Here is a 9,806-nt window from a genome sequence, read left to right as displayed (position 1 = left end):
GTTGCTATTATTCGTTTTATACGATGGAAAAACTGTTATATTTATATTGTATTTTATTCTTATGGCGTTGAATTCTAAGTCCCTAGCTATACGATCTGGTGGAGCAACGCCCTAGAGTGAAACCTAGGTTACCCGGAACGTAGAAATGACCAGTACTTTCATACCGTATGCAGTTATTCCTGTTATACGATGGAAAAACTGTTGCATCTTTATTGTATTTTATGCTTCTGGCGTTGAATTCTAAGGCCCTAACTATTCGATCTGGTGGAGCAACGCCCTAGAGTGAAGCCTAGGTTGCCCGGAACATGGAAATGACCATTACTTTCACACTGGTTGCAATTATTCCTGTTATATGATGGAAGAACTGTTGTACTTTTATTGCACTTTATGCTTCGGGCATTGACTTCTAAGGCCCTAACTAATCAATCTGTTGGAGCAGCGCCCTAGGATGAAGCCTAGGTTGCCCGGAAAGTAGAAATGACCATAACTTTCATCCTGGTTGCAATTATTCGTTTTATATGATGGAAAAACTGTTGTATTTATGTTGTATTTTATGCTTCTGGCGTTCACTTCTTAGGCCCTAACTATTCGATTTGGTGGAACAACGCCCTAGGGTGAAGCCTAGGTTGCCCGGAACGCAGAAATGACCATTACCTTCACGCTTGTTGCAATTATTCCTGTTATACGGTGAAAAAACTGTTGTATTTTTATTGCATTTTATGCTTCAGGCGTTGACTTCTAAGGCCGTAGCTATTCGATGTGGTGGAGCAACGCCATAGAGTGAAGCCTAGGAAGCCCGGAACGTTGAAATGACCATAACTTTCACACTGGTTGCTATTATTCGTATTATACGATGGAAAAACTGTTATATTTATATTGTATTTTATGCTTCTGGCGTTGACTTCTTAGGCCCTAACTATTCGATCTGGTGGAACAACGCCCCAGACTGAAGAGTAGGTCGCCCGGAACGTAGAAATGAACATAACTTTCACACTGGTTGATATTATTCGTTTTATACGATGGAAAAACTGTTATATTTATATTGTATTTTATTCTTATGGCGTTGACTTCTTAGGCCCTACCTATTCGATCTGGTGGAACAACGCCCTAGGGTGAAGCCTAGGTTGCCTGGAACGTAGAAATGACCATAACTTTCACAATGTTGGCAAGTATTCATTTTATACGATGAAAAAACTGTTGTACATATATTGTATTTTATCCTTCTGGCGTTGAATTCTAAGTCCCTAGCTATTCGACCTATTGGAGCGACGCCCTAGAGTAAAACCTAGGTTGCCCGGAACGTAGAAATGACCATAACTTTCACACTGGTTGCAATTATTCGTTTTATACGATTGGAAAACTGTTGTATTTATATTGTATTTTATGCTTCTGGAGTTGACTCCTTAGGCCCTAACTATTCCCTCTGGCGGATCAACGCCCTAGAGTGAAACCTCCGTTGCCCGGAACGTAGAAATGACCATTACTTTCACACTGGTTGCAATTATTCCTGTTATACGATGGAAAAACTGTTGTATTTTAATTGTATTTTATGCTTTTAGAGATGAATTCTAAGTCCCTAGCTATTCGATCTGGTGGAGCAACGCCCTAGAGTGACGCCTAGGTTGCTCGGAACGTAGAAATGACCATTACTTTCACACTGGTTGCAATTATCCGTTTTATACGATGGAAAAGCTGTTGTATTTATATCGTATTTTATGCTTCGGGCGTTGACTTCTAAGGCCCTAACTATTCAATCTGGTGGAGCAACGCCCTAGAGTGAAGCCTAGGTTGCCCGGAACGTAGAAATGACCATAACTTTCACACTGGTTGCTATCATTCGTTTTATACGATGGAAAAACCGTTATATTTATATTGTATTTTATGCTTCTGGCGTTGACTTCTTAGGGCCTAACTGTTCGATCTGGTGGAACAACGCCCTAGAGTGAAGCCTAGGTTGCCCGGAACGTAGAAATGACCATCACTTTCAAACTGGTTGCAATTATTCCTGTCATACGATGGAAAAGCTGTTGCATCTTTATTGTATTTTATGCATCTGGCGTTGACTTCTAAGGCCCTAACTATTCCATCTGGTGGAGCAACGCCCTAGAGTGAAGCCTAGGCTGCCCAGAACGTGGAAATGACCATAACTTCCACACTGGTATCAATTATTCGTTTTATACGATGCAAAAACTGTACTATTTATTTTGTATTTTATGCTTCGGCCGTTGACTTCTATGGCCCTAGCTGTTGAATCTGGTGGAGCAACGCCCTAGAGTGAAGCCTAGGTTGCCCGGAACATGGAAATGACCATTACTTTCACACTGGTTGCAATTATTCCTGTTATATGATGGAAGAACTGTTGTACTTTTATTGCATTTTATGCTTCGGGCATTGACTTCTAAGGCCCTAACTAATCAATCTGTTGGAGCAGCGCCCTAGGGTGAAGCCTAGGTTGCCCGGAAAGTAGAAATGACCATAACTTTCATCCTGGTTGCAATTATTCGTTTTATATGATGGAAAAACTGTTGTATTTATGTAGTATTTTATGCTTCTGGCGTTCACTTCTTAGGCCCTAACTATTCGATTTGGTGGAACAACGCCCTAGGGTGAAGCCTAGGTTGCCCGGAACGCAGAAATGACCATTACCTTCACGCTTGTTGCAATTATTCCTGTTATACGGTGAAAAAACTGTTGTACTTTATTGCATTTTATGCTTCAGGCGTTGACTTCTAAGGCCGTAGCTATTCGATGTGGTGGAGCAACGCCATACAGTGAAGCCTAGGAAGCCCGGAACGTAGAAATGACCATAACTTTCACACTGGTTGCTATTATTCGTTTTATACGATGGAAAAACTGTTATATTTATATTGTATTTTATGGTTCTGGCGTTGACTTCTTAGGCCCTAACTATTCGATCTGGTGGAACAACGCCCCAGACTGAAGACTAGGTCGCCCGGAACGTAGAAATGACCATAACTTTCACACTGGTTGCTATTATTCGTTTTATACGATGGAAAAACTGTTATATTTATATTGTATTTTATTCTTATGGCGTTGACTTCTTAGGCCCTACCTATTCGATCTGGTGGAACAACGCCCTAGGGTGAAGCCTAGGTTGCCTGGAACGTAGAAATGACCATAACTTTCACAATGTTTGCAAGTATTCATTTTATGCGATGAAAAAACTGTTGTACATATATTGTATTTTATCCTTCTGGCGTTGAATTCTAAGTCCCTAGCTATTCGACCTATTGGAGCGACGCCCTAGAGTAAAACCTAGGTTGCCCGGAACGTAGAAATGACCATAACTTTTACACTGGTAGCAATTATTCGTTTTATGCAATGGAAAAACTGTTCTATTTATTTTGTATTTTATGCTTCTGGCGTTCACTTCTTAGGCCCTAACTATTCGATTTGGTGGAACAACGCCCTAGGGTGAAGCCAGGTTGCGCGGAACGCAGAAATGACCATTACCTTCACGCTTGTTGCAACTATTCCAGTTATCCGGTGAAAAAACTGTTGTATTTTTATTGCATTTTATGCTTCAGGCGTTGACTTCTAAGGACGTAGCTATTCGATGTGGTGGAGCAACGCCATATAGTGAAGCCTAGGAAGCCCGGAACGTAGAAATGACCATAACTTTCACACTGGTTGCTATTATTCGTTTTATACGATGGAAAAACTGTTATATTTATATTGTATTTTATGGTTCTGGCGTTGACTTCTTAGGCCCTAACTATTCCATCTGGTGGAACAACGCCCTAGGGTGAAGCCCAGGTTGCTCGGAATGTAGGAATGACCATAAATTTCACACTGGTTGCAATTATTCGTTTTATACGATGGAAAAACTGTTGCATCTTTATCGTATTTTATGCTTCTGGCGTGGACTTCTAAGGCCCTAACTATTCGATCTGGTGGAGCAACGCCCTAGAGTGAAGCCTAGGTTACCCGGAACGTAGAAATGACCATAACTTTTACACTGGTAGCAATTATTCGTTTTATGCAATGGAAAAACTGTTCTATTTACTTTGTATTTTATGCTTCGGGCGTTGACTTCTAAGGCCCTAACTGATTGATCTGGTGGAGCAACGCCCTAGAGTGAACCCTAGGTTGCCCGGAACGTAGAAGTGACCATAACTTCCAAACTGGTAGCAATTATTCGTTCTATACGATGCAAAAACTGTACTATTTATTTTGTATTTTATGCTTCGGGCGTTGACTTCTAAGGCCCTAACTGTTGAATCTGGTGGAGCAACGCCCTAGAGTGAAGCCTAGGTTGCCCGGAACGCAGAAATGACAATAACTTTCGCACTGGTTGCAAATATTCCTTTTCTACGATGGACAAACTGTTGTATTTATATCGTATTTTATGCTTCTGGCGTTGACTTCTAAGGACCTAACTATTCGATCTGGTGGAGAAACGCTCTAGAGTGAAGTCTAGGTTGCTCGGAATGTAGGAATGACCATAAATTTCACACTGGTTGCAATTATTCGTTTTATACGATGGAAAAACTGTTGCATCTTTATCGTATTTTATGCTTCTGGCGTGGACTTCTAAGGCCCTAACTATTCGATCTGGTGGAGCAACGCCCTACAGTGATGCCTAGGTTACCCGGAACGTAGAAATGACCATAACTTTTACACTGGTAGCAATTATTCGTTTTATACAATGGAAAAACAGTTCTATTTATTTTGTATTTTATGCTTCGGACGTTGACTTCTAAGGCCCTAACTGATTGATCTGGTGGAGCAGCGCCCTAGAGTGAAGCCTAGATTGCCCGGAACGTTGAAATGACCATAACTTTCACACTGGTTGCTATTATTCGTTTTATACGATGGAAAAACTGTTATATTTATATTGTATTTTATTCTTATGGCGTTGACTTCTTAGGCCCTACCTATTCGATCTGGTGGAACAACGCCCTAGGGTGAAGCCTAGGTTGCCTGGAACGTAGAAATGACCATAACTTTCACAATGTTTGCAAGTATTCATTTTATGCGATGAAAAAACTGTTGTACATATATTGTATTTTATCCTTCTGGCGTTGAATTCTAAGTCCCTAGCTATTCGACCTATTGGAGCGACGCCCTAGAGTAAAACCTAGGTTGCCCGGAACGTAGAAATGACCATAACTTTCACACTGGTTGCAATTATTCGTTTTATACGATTGAAAAACTGTTGTATTTATATTGTATTTTATGCTTCTGGAGTTGACTCCTTAGGCCCTAACTATTCCCTCTGGCGGATCAACGCCCTAGAGTGAAACCTACGTTGCCCGGAACGTAGAAATGACCATTACTTTCACACTGGTTGCAATTATTCCTGTTATACGATGGAAAAACTGTTGTATTTTAATTGTATTTTATGCTTTTAGAGATGAATTCTAAGTCCCTAGCTATTCGATCTGGTGGAGCAACGCCCTAGAGTGACGCCTAGGTTGCTCGGAACGTAGAAATGACCATTACTTTCACACTGGTTGCAATTATCCGTTTTATACGATGGAAAAGCTGTTGTATTTATATCGCATTTTATGCTTCGGGCGTTGACTTCTAAGGCCCTAACTATTCAATCTGTTGGAGCAACGCCCTAGGGTGAAGCCTAGGTTGCTCGGAAAGTGGAAAAGACCATAAGTTTCATACTGGTTGCAATTATTCGTTTCATACAATGGAAAAACTGTTTTATTTATTTTGTATTTTATGCCTCGGGCGTTGACTTCTAAGGCAATAACTATTCGATCTGGTGGAGCAACGCCCTAGAGTGAAGCCTAGGTTGCCCGGAACGTAGAAATGACCATAACTTTCACACTGGTAGCTACCATTCGTTTTATACGATGGAAAAACTGTTATATTTATATTGTATTTTATGCTTCTGGCGTTGACTTCTTAGGGCCTACCTATTCGATCTGGTGGAACAACGCCCTATGGTGAAGTCTAGGTTGCCTGGAACGTAGAAATGACCATAACTTTCACAATGTTTGCAAGTATTCATTTTATACGATGAAAAAACTGATGTACATATATTGTATTTTATCCTTCTGGCGTTGAATTCTAATTCCCTAGCTATTCGACCTATTGGAGCGACGCCCTAGAGTGAAACCTAGGTTGCCCGGAACGTAGAAATGACCATAACTTTCACACTGGTTGCAATTATTCGTTTTATGCGATTGAAAAACTGTTGTATTTATATTGTATTTTATGATTCTGGAGTTGACTCCTTAGGCCCTAACTATTCCCTCTGGCGGATCAACGCCCTAGAGTGAAACCTACGTTGCCCGGAACGTAGAAATGACCATTACTTTCACACTGGTTGCAATTATTCCTGTTATACGATGGAAAAACTGTTGTATTTTAATTGTATTTTATGCTTTTAGAGATGAATTCTAAGTCCCTAGCTATTCGATCTGGTGGAGCAACGCCCTAGAGTGACGCCTAGGTTGCTCGGAACGTAGAAATGGCCATTACTTTCACACTGGTTGCAATTATCCGTTTTATACGATGGAAAAGCTGTTGTATTTATATCGTATTTTATGCTTCGGGCGTTGACTTCTAAGGCCCTAACTATTCAATCTGTTGGAGCAACGCCCTAGGGTGAAGCCTAGGTTGCTCGGAAGGTGGAAAAGACCATAAGTTTCATACGGGTTGCAATTATTCGTTTCATACAATGGAAAAACTGTTTTATTTATTTTGTATTTTATGCTTCGGGCGTTGACTTCTAAGGCAATAACTATTCCCTCTGGCGGATCAACGCCCTAGAGTGAAACCTACGTTGCCCGGAACGTAGAAATGACCATTACTTTCACACTGGTTGCAATTATTCCTGTTATACGATGGAAAAACTGTTGTATTTTAATTGTATTTTATGCTTTTAGAGATGAATTCTAAGTCCCTAGCTATTCGATCTGGTGGAGCAACGCCCTAGAGTGACGCCTAGGTTGCTCGGAACGTAGAAATGACCATTACTTTCACACTGGTTGCAATTATCCGTTTTATACGATGGAAAAGCTGTTGTATTTATATCGTATTTTATGCTTCGGGCGTTGACTTCTAAGGCCCTAACTATTCAATCTGTTGGAGCAACGCCCTAGGGTGAAGCCTAGGTTGCTCGGAAAGTGGAAAAGACCATAAGTTTCATACTGGTTGCAATTATTCGTTTCATACAATGGAAAAACTGTTTTATTTATTTTGTATTTTATGCTTCGGGCGTTGACTTCTAAGGCAATAACTATTCGATCTGGTGGAGCAACGCCCTAGAGTGAAGCCTAGGTTGCCCGGAACGTAGAAATGACCATAACTTTCACACTGGTTGCTATCATTCGTTTTATACGATGGAAAAACTGTTATATTTATATTGTATTTTATTCTTATGGCGTTGACTTCTTAGGCCCTACCTATTCGATCTGGTGGAACAACGCCCTAGGGTGAAGCCTAGGTTGCCTGGAACGTAGAAATGACCATAACTTTGACACTGGTTGCTATTATTCGTTCTATACGATGGAAAAACTGTTATATTTATATTCTATATTATGCTTCTGGCCTTGATTCCTTCGGCCCTAACTATTCGATCTGGTTGAAGAACGCCCTGGAGTGAAGCCTAGGATGCTCGGAACGTAGAAATGACCATTACTTTCACACTGGTTGCAGTTATTCCTGTTATACGATGGAATAACTGTTTCATCTTTATTGTATTTTATGCTTCTGGCGTTGACTTCTAAGGCCCCAACTATTCGATCTGATGGAGCAACGCCCTCGAGTGAAGCCTAGGATGCCCGAAACGCAGAAATAACCATAACTTTCACACTGGTTGCAATTACTCGTTTTATACGATGGAAAAGCTGTTGTATTCATATCGTATTTTATGCTCCTGGCGTTGAATTCTTAGGCCCTAACTATTCGATCTGGTGGAGCAACGCCATAGAGTGAAACGTAGGTTGCCCGGAACGTAGAAATGACCATAACCTTCACACTGGTTGCAATTATTCGTTTTATACGATGGAAAAGCTGTTGTATTTTTATTGCATTTTATGATTCGGGCGTTGACTTCTAAGGCCTCAACTATTCAATCTGTTGGAGCAACACCCTAGGGTGAAACCTAGGCTGCCAGGAAAGTAAAAATGACCATAACTTTCACACTGGTAGCAATTATTCGTTATATACAGTGGAAAATCTGTTCTATTTATTTTGTACTTTATGCTTCGGGCGTTGACTTCTAAGGCCCTGACTATTCGATCTGGTAGAGCAACGCCCTATGGTGAAGCCTAGGTTGCCCAGAACGTAGAAATGACCATAACTTTCACACTGGTTGCAATTACTCGTTTTATACGATGGAAAAGCTGTTGTATTTATATTGTAGTTTCTCCTTCTGGCGTTGACTTCTTAGGCCCTAACTATTCGATCTGGTGTAACAACGCCCTAGAGTGAAGCCTAGGTTGCCCGGAACGTAGAAATGACCATCACTTTCAAACTAGTTGGAATTATTCCTGTTATACGATGGAATAACTGTTGTAGTTTTATTGTATTTTATGCTTCTGACGTTGACTTCTAAGGCCCTAACTATTCGATCTGGTGGAGCAACGCCCTAGAGTGAAGCCTAGGTTACACGGAATGTGGAAATGACCATAACTTTCACACTGGTTGCAATTATTCGTTTCATACGATGGAAACGCAGTTGTATTTATATTGTATTTTATGCGTCTGGCGTTGACTTCTAGGGCCCTAACTATTCAATCTGTTGGAGCAGCGCGCTAGGGTGAATCCTAGGTTGCCCGGAATGTAGGAATGACCATAAATTTCACACTGGTTGCAATTATTCGTTTTATACGATGGAAAAACTGTTGCATCTTTATCGTATTTTATGCTTCTGGCGTGGACTTCTAAGGCTCTAACTACTCGATCTGGTGGAGCAACGCCCTAGAGTGAAGCCTAGGTTACCCGGAACGCAGAAATGACCTTAACTTTTACACTGGTAGCAATTATTCGTTTTATACAATGGAAAAACTGTTCTATTTATTTTGTATTTTATGCTTCGGGCGTTAACTTCTAAGGCCCTAACTGATTGATCTGGAGGAGCAACCCCCTAGAGTGAAGCCTAGATTGCCCGGAACGTTGAAATGACCATAACCTTCACACTGGTTGCTATTATTCGTTTTATACGATGGAAAAACTGTAATATTTATATTGTATTTTATTCTTATGGCGTTGACTTCTTAGGCCCTACCTATTCGATCTGGAGGAACAACGCCCTAGGGTGAAGCCTAGGTTGCCTGGAACGTAGAAATGACCATTACTTTCAGACTGTTTGCAATTATTCGTTTTATACGATGGAAAAACTGTTGCATCTTTATTGTATTTTATGCATCTGGCGTTGACTTCTAAGGCCCTAACTATTCCATCTGGTGGAGCAACGCCCTAGAGTGAAGCCTAGGCTGCCCGGAACGTGGGAATGACCATAACTTCCACACTGGTAGCAATTATTCGTTTTATACGATGGAAAAACTGTACTATTTATTTTGTATTTTATGCTCCAGGCGTTGACTTCTAAGGCCCTAGCTATTCGATCTGGTGGAGCAACGCCCTAAAGTGAAGCCTAGGTTGCCCGGAACGTAGAAATGAACATCACTTTCAAAATGGTTGCAATTATTCCTGTTATATGATGTAAAAACTGTTGTATTTTGATTGCATTTTATGCTTCGGGCATTGACTTCTAGGGCCCTAACTATTCAATCTGTTGGAGCAACGCCCTAGGGTGAATCCTAGGTTGCCCGGAAAGTAGAAATGACCATAACTTTCACACTGATTGCTATTATTCG

This window comes from Calliopsis andreniformis, unplaced genomic scaffold (assembly GCF_051401765.1).
Source record: "Calliopsis andreniformis isolate RMS-2024a unplaced genomic scaffold, iyCalAndr_principal scaffold0025, whole genome shotgun sequence".
Taxonomy (NCBI): Eukaryota; Metazoa; Arthropoda; class Insecta; order Hymenoptera; family Andrenidae; genus Calliopsis; species Calliopsis andreniformis.
This window is presented reverse-complemented; position numbering follows the sequence as displayed.